Here is a 16,055-nt window from a genome sequence, read left to right as displayed (position 1 = left end):
CAATGGATCCTATTCCAGCATGAATGAGAACCGACAGATGATTAGCCGTGCGGTGACAGCGCACCTGGACCATTTTCACTGAGAGGACGGATGGTAGCCATTGACAACGGTGATCCACCAACACACAGCTTTCCATAGGAGGAACCTTGCGTGCGTGAAAAAGAAGACAGGGGGAAAGCAGAGATTCAGAAGACAAAGCATCTCCAAAACTCCAACATATTCTCCATTACTGCATAACAAGTATTTATTTCATGCTCTTTTATTTTTCGCAATTCAAACTAATAATCATAATTAATCTCCTGACTAAGATTTACAAGGTAACCATAGATTGCTTCAAGCCAACAATCTCCGTGGGATCGACCCTTACTCACAATTTCATGCACCAGTTTCCCACTTGGGAGTGGCGCCTAGCGTGTGGTGAGGTGCCAACCCCTATCTCTTCAGCTTCTTCTGAATTTTGAGTTCCAAAGTGTAAGTACACTTTGACTCCCTGATAATCCCCAATTTTGTGGTTTATATTGTGTAGAATTTGAGGGGTTTTGTCAATATTTCTCACACTTATTCACAAGAATTGCATGATTTTGTGTTTTCTTCCTAATATTACTTTATGATGGAAAACATGCTTCTTTTGCCCTAGAATTGCTACATTTCGATCCTCTTTTATTACCATTCGATGCTGTAACGTGTTTGTTGAGTGATTTCAGAATTTATAGGGCAAGAATGGCCTAGAAAAGAGAAAGAAAGCATGCACAAGTGGGTGCGGACAGCTGGAAGCGGTGTGCAAAGATCGGCGCATCCGCGCGGATTATAGAAATTAACACCGACGCACGTGCGCACATGGCACGCACGCGTCGATCGCAAAATCAATAAGCGCGCACGCGTGCATGGCGCGTACGCGCGACAAGCTGCACGTGAACTCATTAAAGGAAATCGTGCCTGGCGATTTCTGAGGCTCAAGAGGCCCAAATTCAAGCTGGTTCTGCATGGAAAGGACCCAAGGATGCTAGGGGAAAGGGGAGGATCATTCCTTCACACTGAGACATAATTTTTAGCTAGTTTTTTGTTTTTGTTCTTCTAGAGAAAGAAACCCTTGTTCTTCTCTAGATCTAGTTTGATTTGATCTTTCCTTATTGAATTCTGAATTGGATCTTGTTAATTACTAGTTTTAATTGCTTAATTTGAATTCCTTAGTATAATTTTGTTTAGATCTTGTGTTAGATTTATGTTTTCTTGTTACTTGTCATTTTCTACCCATTTTGTGAATCCTATGGATCTTGAATTGTTAATGTTACATTGATGATTTTCATGATTAATTGTGTTATTTGAGTGAATTTACATTGATAATTGTTAGTGGGTACTTGTTAATTTCAATTTAATTGCAATTTGAATATGTCTTTTAGTAATGCTTATCATGTGTTTGATGAAATGTTTCCTTTGATTATGGAGTAGTTCTCTTTACTCTTGGCCTAGGCTAAGGGAATTGGGTAAACTTGAGTCATTGGGTCTAATGGATTTGATGATTTGGGAACCCTTAGTGGTCAATTTGATAACCATTGACACTAGCCTACTATTAAGTCAATTAGTGGCTAGGTTGGACCTTATGGGTTGATGTTGACCAAACCATTTAATATACTTCAAGTATAGAAGTAAACTTAATGAGTTTGATTCCTTATAATTGTCAAGATACGGTTATTAGACAAGGATGGTGACCCCAATTCCCATGCTTAGCCAAGAGTTGCTTTTATTATTCTTATTTGAAAATCTAAAAATCCTAATTGCTTTGTGATAAACCCCAATTTTGTGGTCTATCTTGTGCTTAATTTGGGGGATTTTATCACCTTTTCCCACATTTATTCAATGAAATAGCATGGTTTTGCAATTCTCCCTTGATTTGTGCTTACATGTGAAAACATGTTTTTTAGCCCTTAAAATAGCTAAATTTAATTCACTTTAATTCCATTCGATGCCTTGATGTATTTGTTGAGTGATTTCAGGTTCATAGGGCAAGTATTGGATGGAAGAAGTGAGGAGAAAAGCATACAAAGTGGGAGAACTCAGGAAGAAATGAAGGAACCGTAAAGCTGTCAAGTCCGACCTCTTTGCACTCAATTGACCATAACTTGAGCTACAGAGGTCCAAATGAGGTGGTTCTAGTTGCGTTGGAAAGATAACATCCGGGGCTTCGAAATGATATAAAATTTTTCATATGTTACTTCGCCCTCAGGGGCGCTCACGCGCCATGTACACGTGCGCACCGATGTTGTCCGTGGCCCACTAAAGTGAAATCGCCCCCATCGATTTCTGAAACACTTTAGGCCCAACCCAACTCATTTCTAATGCTATTTCATGCAGAATTCAAGCTTGGGCAAAGGGGGAGCAATTGTTTGTAGCATTAGCATCATGTAGCTTAGTTTCTAGAGAGAGAAGCTCCCTCTTCTCTCTAGAATTAGGATTAGAATTTCTTAGATCTAGGTTTAATTCATGCTTTGATTTACTTTCCCTTTACAATTCCTTGTTCCTCTACTCTTCTTCTCTCTAATTTTGTATTTCATTCTTATGATTCTCTACTTTTATGCTCATGCACTTTTGTTTCTTCTATTTTCATTTCAATGCAATTTATGTTTTCATGTTCCTTTATTGTTCATTTGATTTGTTGTTGTTTAATTTCTTGCAATTGAATACTGTAGATTTAATTTCCTTGCACTTTTTACTATGCTTTGCTTTTATTCCTTCTAAGTGTTTGATAAAATTCTTAGTTGGATTTTAGAGTAGAATTTTGTGCTCTTGGCTTGGGAAGGTAACTTAGGAACTCTTGAGTTACTAATGTCCAAGTGATTGACAATTGGGAGCCATTAACGCTAGATCTCACCAATTGATTAGGTGTAGAACTAGGACTTATGGACTTGGATTGACATAGCTCATTTGACTTTCTTTTATTAGTTAGAGGATGACTTAATGGGGTTGATCCTTGCCAAGACATTTGTAGCTATTAGTTTACTTCCTTGTCATTTATCTTTCATGTCTCTTATCAAAAATCCCAAAACATACCTCATAACCAATAACAAGACACTTTATTGTAATTCCTAGGGAGAATGACCTGAGGTTTAAATACTTCGGTTTACAAATTTAGTGGTTTGTACTAGTGACAAACACAATTTTTGTATGAAAGGACTATTGTTGGTTTAGAAACTATACTTTACAACGAGAAGTCATTAGTGGAATTCTAGACCACACAAAAGTTCGTTCATCACTTTGTCTTAGTTATAGTTATTTGTTTAGTTTTAGAGTAGAACTATATTTGATGTTATCTTATTAGTTTGGAATTGCTCACATCTTGCTTTAGTCACTTGAATTAGTTCCTTGCATTTTAGGATTACTTGCTTCTTAGGATTCTTAGTTTAATTTCTTGCTCATGACTTGCAACCCTGGAATTCTAACCAATGTTGATGCATATGTTTGCCCATTTCTTGTCAGACGACCTGAGGTTTGAATACTTCGATTATTTTTATTGGGGTTGAACTTGTGACAACCAATTCCATTGAAATTTGATCGAGAGTTATTAGTTGGTTTGGAACTATACTTACAACGAAGTTCTATTTCTATTAAGAGAGATTCTAGACCGCCAATAACCATCGCCATCACTCCCTGACTTGATGAGTGATGAGTCCATATTTTTCGATGTATTTTGGCTTGATTTGAATGGATTCTAGCACATGAACTCACACTTAATCACCAAAATAGCATACTTTTGTGTTTGGTCCCTAATTTGATTCTAAATGTGAAATCATGCATTTTAATGCTTAGATTAGTGATTTTTAATTCCACTTTTAAGTCATTTGATGTCGTGATATGGTTTATGAGTGATTTCAGGCCTTAGAGACAAGAATGGATGGCTAAAAATGGAAGAAAGCATGTACAAGGGAAAAAACATGAAGAAAATAAGGAAAAACACACACGGTGAAGTGTGCGTTCGCATAGCCCTACGTGCGTGCGCACAAGCGAATATTTCTATGTGTGCGTGCGTATAAGTACCTGTGTGTACGCACAGGTCAACTTTCAGCCGAGTGTGCGTATGCACACGGCACACGTCTGTGCATCCGCACAGGTCCCTGCACGTGATTGCATTAATGAAACACATGCTGCACGAATTTAGAGGCCTTTGGCTCATTTTTGGAAAGCTGAAATGCTGAATGGCAGTGCTATATAAAGGGGAATTCAACACTTATGACGGGAGCTCACTTTTAAGTAGGTTTTTGTTAAGTTTTTCATAGTATTAGGAGTAGGAGTACTGTAGAGTAGAAAGCTCTCCTAGGGTTTAATTTCCATCTCCATTGTAGCATTTTATAGCAAGCTTTTCTTTTGGATTTTGCTTCTTCAATTGTAAGTACTCTTGATCTTGTCTTTAATTACATTACTTTTGTCTTTATTTTCTTATGGTTCAAGTTACTTTGTTCATACTTGCAATTTTATGTTTTTTTGAAATTTTGATCAATGAATTTAATGTTTCATGCTTTCTTTATACTTGATTACTTGTTCATATTTGGTTTTGTTGATAGTTGGTTATAGATCTCTATTTTTCCTTGCAATTTCCATGTTTTATTTTTATGCACGCAAGGTGTTTGTGAAAATGCCAACTTTAGATTTTGAGTAGATTTTCACACCTTGACTTGAGATTTGAGTTCCTAGGATACTAGAGCGTAATATCCGACATTTAGTGGTAACTCTAGGGTAGTTAGTTGACTCTTGTTTCTATTGACGCTAGCCTTTTATCAACTAGTTTGGTAAGTTGGTTAGGACTTATGGATTGAGGTCAATTATGCTTGCTTGACTTACTCCTCGATGGTTGGGGTTAACTAGGTGAGATTGACTCATCATACTTATCATAGTTGTGGTTATGGCAATGATAGAATTCCTTGGACCCTCAATTCCCAAATCAAGGCTTCTTTTATGCATTTTCACTAGTTTTGATCTTACCTCCTCTTTATTTGCATTAATTATAATTTTGAGCATCTCTTAGTTCTTTTATTACTTAGTTTCTTTAATCCTTCATTCTTTAATTCAAAACCCCTTTTGTCCTCTTAACAACCGAAGGAGAAACATTTCGATTGTGTCCAAGGGAGAACGACCCGAGGTTGAAGTACTCTTGATCTCAGTTATTTGATTTGAATTTAAACATTAGATTGATGGTCAATTGTTGGGTTTGGACTATACTTACAATGGACAAATTCTACTTTTAGTGTGAAAATTCAAACCCGTACCATTGGCCTTCGTCAATGAGCTATCAATGTCATGTGGGCCCCTCTTTTTTCTGAAAACCCAAATTGAAACCCCCATCAGTAATCAGAATGAAATTGCTTCATATTCTTCTAGCTAAATGGCATTTAGTAGGTGTCCTTTGGACACCAAACTTAGATTCACGGCATGTGGTAATTGGTTTCATAATTAGACTTTATTGTGTGCATTATGAATGGAATAATTTTAATTCATATTCTTCCACTTCCAATTCATACGTACACAATAAAGTACTCATTTATGCACCCACCAATTGCCTTCGAACATGAATGAATTGGGCTATATGTAAGAAGTTATTATGATGGTGGCCACACCAAACTTAATTTTTGGCTTACTCCCAAGGTTAATCCAATTAGTTTGATGTAAGCTCAAATTAAGTGGGTTAGTGGCCACATCAAACTTAGCTCTTTAGCTAGTTTTTCAACCCAATAAACCAACCTCAAATAGTGTAACATGAAACTTTACAATCCTAGTTAACTAGAAAACTATGAGCAAAAACAAATCAAAGGACTATCAACTAATTAACAACTGAAATTGAAAATCAAACAATCCAAGTGGCTAAACATGTACTAGAAGGCATGAAATCGAAAGGATATGAGTGTTGGGGTGCCTCCCAACTAGCACTTCTTTAATATCATTAGCATGACGATTCTCCCTCTTCAGCTGAGGGTGTAGTTCACTCTTTGTTCATCCAATTAGTCTCCCAAATAGTGCTTAAGCCTGTGGCCATTGACAGTGAAGGTTCTTTGTGTTTTCTCCTCCATAAGATCTACATGACCATCGGAAGAGGCCTTGAGGATTGTGAAGGGTCTAGACCATCTTGACTTTAGCTTCCTTGGGAAGAACCTGAGCCTTGAGTTGTATAATAACACCTTTTGGCCTTCTACAAACTCTCTTCTTGCTAGCTTTTGATCATGCCATTTCTTTGTATTCTCCTTGTAAATTTTGGCATTTTTATAAGTTTGAGATCTGAATTCTTCTAGCTCATTGAATTGTAGTAATCTTCTTTTTCCAGCAGTTTGATTATCAAAGTTTAACATCTTTAGAGCCCAAAATGCTCTATGTTCAAGCTCCACTGGTAGATAACAAGCTTTTCCAAACACCAATTAGTATGGAGACATACCAATAGGTGTCTCGAAAGCTATTCTATAGGCCCATAATGCATCATCTAGCTTCTTGGACCAATCTTTTCTTGAGTTTCCAACAGTCTTCTCAAGGATTCTCTTGAGCTCTCTATTTGAAATTTCAGCTTGATCATTGGTTTGTGGATGGCATGGAGTTGCTACCTTGTGCTTGACACCATATTTTAGGAGGAGTGTCTCAAGTTGCTTGTTGCAAAAGTGAGTTCTCCCATCACTTATAAGAGCTCTAGGAACTCCAAACCGGCTGAATATATTCCTCCTCAATAAGTTGATCACCACTTTGTTGTCATTTGTTGATGTAGCTATGGCCTCTACCCACTTTGACACATAATCTACAGCCACTAGTATGTAATTGTTTGAGTATGAAGGTGGGAATGGTCCCATGAAATCAATTCCCCAAATATCAAACAACTCCAACTCCATAATGAATCTCTGTGGTATTTCATTCTTTTTGGGTAGGTTCTGAGCTCTTTGACACTCATTACACCTTATCACAAACTCTTTAGCATCCTTGAATATTGTAGGCCAAAAGAATCCATATTGCAACACCTTGGCGGCAGTCCTTTCTCCACTAAAATGTCCTCCATAACTAGATCCATGGCAATGCCAAAGGACCTCTTATCCTTCCTCATGGGAGGTGCATCTTTTTAGAATACCGTCAGCACTTTTCTTGAATAAGTAAGGATCATCAGAAATGTAGTGCTTGGCATCATTGATGAGCTTTCTTCTCATGTGCTTGTTGATGTTAGATGGTAGCTACCCAATAGCCTTGAAATTGGCTATATCCGCAAACTAGGGAGCTTCTTGGATCATCATCAACTGTTCACCCGAAAAGCTCTCATTCATTGCAAGGTTGTGTGCTCTATCTTCCTCATTTAGGATTCTTGATAAGTGATCAGCCACTTTGTTCTCTTCCCACTTCTATCCTTAATCTCAATATTGAATTCTTGAAGTAGCAAGACCCATCTTATCAGTCTAGGCTTAGATTCTTGCTTGGTTAACATGTACTTAAGAGCTGCATAATCAGTAAACACAATGACTTTAGAACCAATAAGATATGATCTAAACTTATCAAATGCAAAAACAGTGACAAGAAGTTCTTTCTCTGTGGTGGTGTAGTTCATTTGATTCTCATTAAGAACCTTGCTAGCATAATAGATGACATGCACTAGTTTATCTCTCCTTTGTCCTAAAACAGCACCAATAGCAAAATCTGATGCATCACACATCAACTCAAAAGATAAATCCCAGCTAGGTGGTGCTATAATAGGTGCAAAAGAAAGCCTACTTTTTAACTCCTTAAAGGCTAGCATACATTCTCTATAAAAAACAAAAGGTACATTAGAGACAAGTAAGTTACTTAAAGGTTTGGCAATCTTTGAAAAGTCTCTAATGAACCTTCTATAAAACCCAGCATATCCTAAGAAACTTCTAATTGCTTTGACATTACAAGGTGGGGGTAATTTCTCAATCACTTCCACCTTAGCCTTGTCCACCTCTATGCCTTTCTTAGAGATTTTGTGACCAAAGACCACCCTTCGGTGACCATAAAATGATACTTTTCCCAGTTTAAGACTAGGTTGGTCTCTTGGCATCTCTTTAGCACCACGGTAAGATGGTGTAAGCACTTAGAAAATGAATCACCAAACACAGAGAAATCATCCATGAAAACCTTAATAAACCTTTCAATCATGTCAGAGAATATAGAGAGCATGCACCTTTGAAATGTGGTAGGTGCATTGTACAATCCAAAGGGTATTCTCCTATATGTAAAGACACCATAAGGACAAGTAAAGGAAGTCTTCTCTTGGTCTTTGGAGTCTACTACAATCTGATTATAGCCTGAGTATCCATCTAAGAAATAGTAATATTCATGTCCAGCTAGCCTTTCCAACATTTGATCCATGAAAGGTAGGGGAAAATGATCCTTTCTTGTGGCTTCATTGAGCTTCCTATAATCTATGCACATGCGCCATCCAGTCACTGTTCTTGTTGGTATTAATTCATTTCTTTCATTTGGCACAATAGTGACTCCTCCCTTCTTAGGAACTACTTGCACTGGGCTCACCCAAGGGTTATCTGAGATTGGGTATATCACCTCTACTTGCCACAACTTCAGCACTTCATTTTGCACCACTTCATTCATTGTTGGATTTAGTCTTCTTTGTGGTTGTCTTGAAGGCATAGCACCTTCCTCAAGAAGGATTTTATGCATGCACATTGAAGGACTAATCCCCTTTAGATCTGAAAGTGTCCATCCTATGGCATCCTTGTGTTGTCTCAACACATTGATAAGCTCCTCTTCTTGCTCTTTACTCAAGCTTGAGTTGATGATAACTGGATATGTGTTGTTGTCACCCAAGTAGGCATACTTCAAGCTTGAAGGCAAGGTCTTCAACTCCAATTTTGGTGCTTCCACTTCCTTATTGCTTGCCTTGTCTAACATGATTGAACCTTCTATGATTTCCTGTGGTATTTCACCACATGATGCTTGTTGATCTTGCTCCATTGATTCCCCACATTGTTCTTCTTCTAGAACTCCTTGAACTAGCTTCTCCATTGTGTCCACCATCATGCATTCACCAATGGACTCTGATAAACCCATATTTCATGAGTTCTTTTGTGCTTAATTAGAGTGATTTATTCAACTCTTCACCTACTTATTCACATTAATTGCATGGTTTTACTTTCCCTTCCTTATTATGTCATATTGTGAAAAACATGTTTCCTAAGCTTTAAAATCAATTAATTTAATTACCTTTATTTCCATTCGATACCATGATTAGTGTGTTGAGTAGTTTCAGATTTTCTAAGGCAGAATGACTTAAAGGATGAAAAAGGAAACATACTAAAATGGAAGGAGGAAGCAAAACGGAGCTTTAAGGAAACTGGTATCGACGCGATCGCATGGATGACGCGATCGCGTGCCAAGCATGAATCAGAAGCGACGCGGCCGCATGACTGACGCGACCGCATGCCTTAAGCAGAACACATATGACGCGGTCGCATGACTGACGCGACCGCGTGGCAGGGAAAGGCTCCAAATGACGCGACTGCGTGACCCACGCGGACGCGTGACAGGCCCACATATCAGAATTTACAGAATGCGCCCCCAGCGAATTCTGAAGCCCTTTTTGGCCCAAATCCAAGTACAGACAGCATAGACCAGAGGTTATAAAGTGTGGGAATGCATCCATTCAAAGGGAGCTCGCATATTTTACCTTTCAATGATTTAGATTTAGTTGAGAGGGAGATCTTCTCTCTCTCTCTTTTAGGATTTAGGATTTCTTCTTGTTTTAAGAGTAACTCTGGATCCCAGGTTTAATGTTCTTTTATTTTAGTTTTACTTTTATCTATTTATTCCAACATTTGAATTGATTATTATAATTTGATCTAAGAATTCTTCCATGTTACAGACAGTTATTTGAATTAATGATATTTGAGGTATTTTCAGTTTATGATTGCTCCCTTTGATTTAAGTTACCATTAATTCCCATCTAAGGATATTTTTATTATTCCAGCAATTTTACTTTTTCCCCTTTTGGTTCTGGTTAAGAATTTAGTAACTCAACAGTTATTAAACTCAACATAATTGATAATCGTTATCTTGCTAATTGAGCTGAACCTAAGTAATCCTAACCTTTTCTTAGGAAATAAATAGGATTCAAAGGTCAATTCAATTAGTCCCTTGACTTTCCTTGCCCTGGTACAGGTTGACCAAGTGGAATTAAGATACAACTTTCATTATTGTTGAGAGGGATAGCTAAGTTGGACTTCTAATTTCCCTTATCTTGCCAAAAGTTGTTTTACAGTTATTATTTATTTTTAATCGCCATTTAATTCACTCGTCAGTTAAATTACTTGCTTCTCACCTTCTAAACCCCGATTATAACCTTTATAACCAATAATAAGAACATACTTCCTCGCAGCTCCTTGAGAAGACGACCCGAGGTTTGAATACTCGGTTAACAATTTCTAAGGGGTTTGTTACTTGTGACACCCAAAACGTTTGTTCGAAGGGATTTTTGTCGGTTTAGAGACTATATCTACAACGCGACTATTTTTATGACATTCTTTACCAGCAGAAATCCTAACGTCAAAATGGCGCCGTTGCCGGGGAACTGCTAACGTGTGCCTTATTATTGGTTATTGTAAATATTTTTCTTTTGCTTGTTTATTTATTTTTGTTTTTCCTTTTTATCTTTATTTGCTACTATGAACTCTCACCCCTCTCGCTTTGAGTTTGGTTCTAATATTGTTAAAGGAAATAGAAGTTACAGCAGGTATGTGCATCAAGGTCAGACCAATCAAGGATGGATGGAACCAAGAGGATCTAATCAACCCTTTTGGCAGCAACACCCTCCGAGTTATCCTGGACAAAGACCATTCTACCGTGCATACCCAGCTGAAAGACATGGTGGACAACCTTGTAACTACCAACAAGCCCCACCCCGTGCATATGAACCATCCTTTTAACATAACCTCGAACCACCACACTCACAAGCTTCTCTTCACCATTCGCCATCATATGATCCTTCCTTACCCCAATACCAATCCAATTGTTCCCAATCATCACCACTTTCCTTTGTATCATGTCCAAGTCTGGCAAACCGCGAAGTAAAGGATCGCCTAAAAGAAACAGTAATTAAATTTAAAACAACCATTCAACAACTGGAGCAAACACTAATTCAATGGGTCACTAGACGCTCAAATATACAAGGATCGACCACAGCTCCATGTGGACAGCCCGATGAAGAGCGTAGCATGAAAGAAATACTAGAGACTCCAGTGGACAAGACAGAGAATGAATTCGTACTAGAACAAGTGGAAGAAGCTGTCATTGTTCAAGAAGAAGAGTTGGTTGATGATCTAGGAGATGCTGAACTTCCTTGGGAATCCAGAATTGAGGAAAACTCCGTCCAAGATGCTACAGTTGATGCTAAGGAGGAATACCGTACAATCTCCAAGGCAAGTCGTTTACGAAGAATCAGACGGAATAATCCAAGAAGCAAATTTCCTTGATGATGATAGTCACAAGTCTAGTTCTCCTAGTGATGAACTTGCGTCCGCAAGTGAATTCTCTGAGATCGAAAGATTTTTCCCAAGTGAATATGAAGATGATGCGGAGGTAGATTTCTCTCAACCTCCAATCTATGACTCGAGTGATGAGGAAGACATAGAAGACTTTGACCAGGATACAGATACAATTGAAGATCTTTGCAAGGAAGTGGAAGAATTCATAGAAGAGCACAAGGAAATGGAACTTGCAGAACCACCAAAAACACCTATCCCAAGGCCATTACCACCTAATACAAGCTTCAAGTGGGTACAATCCTTAACTTATAATTTTACTTATTCACTTGAATATGGTTTGCTTGAAACAGATGGCCAACTTAGAGCTCTCTGCGGCTTTAAGAGTAAGAGGGAATTGGCTCGTACTCAGAGCTGGTGCACCAGGTTCAATAAGGTTCCACGCTTCACCTCGAAGTACACGGATTGGTATCATGCTCAATTGCATGGATCACGGAGAACGTTTGGTCACCACGGTGAGATTCTACTTTTTAACCCGCCCGAATGGAAACTTACAATTCAAAACGGAGGCGGATCTAAAAATACAGCTTGGGATCATGGATTATATTCTGACATTCGTCATCCCGGGAGGCTGAATATCTGTTTGAAGCTGCTCAGAAGCTTTAGATGCCTAGTTTGGGACCCCGGAGGCTATTGACATTCCAAGCACTGGTGGAAATTTTTGGACGAATTTAAACATAAGCCACCATAACAGGATACTCTTCCAATGTCCAACTTAAGGACTTTAACTAAAAGTGCTAGGTGGGAGACAACCCACCATGGTATGGTCGTTTCTTTCTTAATCTATTTCTTGTTTATTGTTTTCAATTTACCTTTTTTTATTTTATTTTAACATTAACCTGGAATCATGCATAGCATTCATGTTAATCACTGCATCCTGCATTTTTCAGTTTAAAAAAAAAAAAAGAGGTTGCACAACGCGACCGCATACCTCATGCGATCGCGTCATATCGCGGAAAACACCACCCATGCGACCGCGTGACCCACGCGGCCGCGTGATATATATATCGGCGTAAGGATCCAATGAACAGAAAGTTAGGCTGGAATCGTGCGGCCCCTGTGCGTTTCGCACAAATTGGCCCACGCGATCGCATGCCCCATGCGACCGCGTCACTTGCACAATTACCAATCCCACGCGACCGCGTGAGCGATGCGATCGCGTCGCATGGATTGCACATCACCCCAAAAGGAGACAGAGAGTTGCGCTAAAACGGCGCTGGAGTCGTGCGTTCAGCACAAATTCCAGCGACGCGATCGCGCGACCCACGCGATCGCGTCACCCTTCTTCCCCCCTCTCATGCGATCGCGCACCCCACGCGATCGCGTCCCCCCCATTTTCACCCCAACCACGCGGCCGCGTGGATTCGAAAATATAACCCCCCAGCCCGCGAACCCTATCAGTCGCGAGCCCCCATATTTCATGAGTTCTTTTGTGCTTAATTAGAGTGATTTATTCAACTCTTCACCTACTTATTCACATTAATTGCATGGTTTTACTTTCCCTTCCTTATTATGTCATATTGTGAAAAACATGTTTTCTAAGCTTTAAAATCAATTAATTTAATTACCTTTATTTCCATTCGATGCCGTGATTAGTGTGTTGAGTAGTTTCAGATTTTCTAAGCCAGAATGACTTAAAGGATGAAAAAGGAAACATACTAAAATGGAAGGAGGAAGCAAAACGGAGCTTTAAGGAAACTGATATCGACGCGATCGCATGGATGACGCGATCGCGTGCCAAGCACGAATCAGCAGCGACGCGGCCACATGACTGACGCGACCGCGCGCCTTAAGCAGAACGCATATGACGCGGTCGCATGACTGACGCGACCGCGTGGCAAGGAAAGGCTCCAAATGATGCGACCGCGTGACCCATGCGGACGCGTGACAGGGGCTGATGTGCATAAACTGAAACTAGCCTAAGATGCCTTGGCATCACAACACCAAACTTAATACTTGCTTGTCCCTAAGCAAGTCCTGAGTTATTTGAGGAGATGTTTTGTGTGGCTTGGTATGATCTTTGGTTGGAGTTTTGGTATGTGGACTTGTTATGTTGGTTTTGCTGGTTTTCCCACCCAAAGTTTGGATGGTTTTTCCAGCCTGGGTTGTAAGTGTTGCAATGTGGATCATATGGTTGCCTTTGTTGATTTCCTATATAATTGGCCTCTTCCCAATCACCTCCTTCAGTGCTTACTTCCTCGCTCAAGAAAATGCATAAAACAACTAAAACTAACAGAAAAATGCTAGTGAAACTAGCCTAAGATGCCTTGGCATCAGGGGCCACGTATCAGAATTTACAGAATGTTACAGTTATTATTTATTTTTAATTGCCATTTAATTCACTTAAATTTTAAATTACTTGCTTCTCACCTTCTAAACCCCGATTATAACCTTTATAACCAATAATAAGAACATACTTCCTCGCAGTTCCTTGAGAAGACGACCCGATGTTTGAATACTCGGTTAAAAATTTCTAAGGGGTTTGTTACTTGTGACACCCAAAACGTTTGTACGAAGGGATTTTTGTCAGTTTAGAGACTATATCTACAACGCGACTGTTTTTATGACATTCTTTACCGGCAGAAATCCTAACGTCAGACTCCTTTGGGTAACTCATTGCTTTGAAAACATTAAATACCATCTTCTCTTCATGCAGTCTCAAGACTAACTCTCCCTTTTATACATCAATTATGGCCCCTGTTGTAGCTAAGAATGGTTGATGCCAGGGCATCTTGGCTAGTTTTACTAGCCATTTTTTGTATGCTTTTGGTTGGTTTCATACATTTTCTTAGGAAATAAGAAAGTATTTGGTTGAAAATGCATTCATACCATTATTCAAGTAAAAATTGTGAATTTTGAATGATTTCATGAGAATTATGCATGAATTGAATGATAAAATAGATGATGCATGATCTCATGAGTAAGAGCAAGACTTTGATGCACTTTATTTGATAAATTTCAGGTAACAAGAAGAAGAGAAGAGCCACGTTAGTGGCTACGTTAGTGCCACTAACGTGGCCATTAACGTGGAAGGAAGGAAAGTTTAATTTGCAATATTAGTGGTAAAGTTAACACCACTAACGTCTTCGAAGGTCATCTCAGCCCACGTTAGTTGCCCCGTTAGTGCCACTAACGTGGAAGAAGAGGAGAAGCCTCAACATTAGTGAGAAAGTTTATGGTATTAACGTGGAAGAAAGGAGGCAGTTGTGAAAGTTAGTGGAAAAAGTGAACGCCACTAACATTTGCGAAGCCAAGAGCACCCACGTTAGTGCCACTAACGTGGGCATTAACGTGGAACAAATGAGGCAGCTGTAAAAGTTAGTGAAAAAAGTAAACGCCACTAACATTTGCGAATCAAAGAAGGCCACGATAGTGCCACTAACATGGACACTAACGTGGGCAAAATCTCACCCGGCAGCCTGACCATGCCTTCTTCAAACAAAAATAACTTGAGCCACAAAACTCAAAATGAAGTGATTCCAGTGGCATTGGAAAGTAGGAATCCAGAGCTTTCCAAGCATATATGGCACTACATGGTGGATGCTAAATTTGAGGGTGAAAACCTACCCCGAAAGTGCAAAGATGAACATGGTATCAACCTGTAGTAAGGCCAGCTAACCTCTTCACCTTCCAAGAAGTGTAACTCGAGCTGTAGAGCTCCAAATGATACGCTTCCAAACACGTTGGAAAGTAGACATCCAGGGCTTTCCAGCAATATATCATAGTATGGGGGTGCACATTAAGTTTGAGCTCCAGAACCTGGCAATATTAATCCCCTGAACGCGGACGTTATTGGCACTCACTTTTTCCAATAACGCCAGCGACTATGCCAACGACCTTGTCCACATCAAAGGAGCATAACTTGAGTTACAGAGATCCAATTGAGGTGATTTCAGTTGTGTTAGAAAGTTGACATTCAGAGCTTTCCAACGATATATAATACTCTATTGTGGGCATGAAATTGGAGCACAAACTAGAGGCATCTTTTAAGCCCAAAAAACACCAACTGGGTAGCAAGTGTGACGTTAGCCACACTAACTTCAGCACTAACGCCACACTTGTAGCGTTCGTGTGGCTAACGGTAGCACTAACGATTAGCACCTGGACCTCAACTTGATTCACTTCTCTTTCAAGGACTACCCAACCACAAGGAAGCAACCCCACAAGTGTCAACCAATCAAGGTCACAAGAAGCATCTAGAATAGGAATTTTCATTTAATTGTAATTTACTTTTAGTTTCATTTCATTTTGTAATTTAGGAGAGCCTATATAAAGGCCTTAGTTTTAACATTCAATTCATCCGGGGATTGGAGGGGGGATTCTATATTGGGGTCTTCGGACTCCCTCCCCTCACACATTTTTCTTTATCTTTCCTTAGTAGTAGTTCATTTTATAGTTTGTAATTTTCCAATTATGAATGTTAAAGTCTCAATTTCAGTTTTAATCTTCATCTTTATTTTTTTGCATTTCTTTTCTTTTCTGTTTTGGTAGAGCAATGAACAACTAACTCTTTTCATTGGGTTAGAGAGC

Source organism: Arachis ipaensis, chromosome B10, assembly GCF_000816755.2.
Source record: "Arachis ipaensis cultivar K30076 chromosome B10, Araip1.1, whole genome shotgun sequence".
Classification (NCBI taxonomy): Eukaryota; Viridiplantae; Streptophyta; class Magnoliopsida; order Fabales; family Fabaceae; genus Arachis; species Arachis ipaensis.
Note: the sequence above shows the minus strand (reverse complement) of the source record.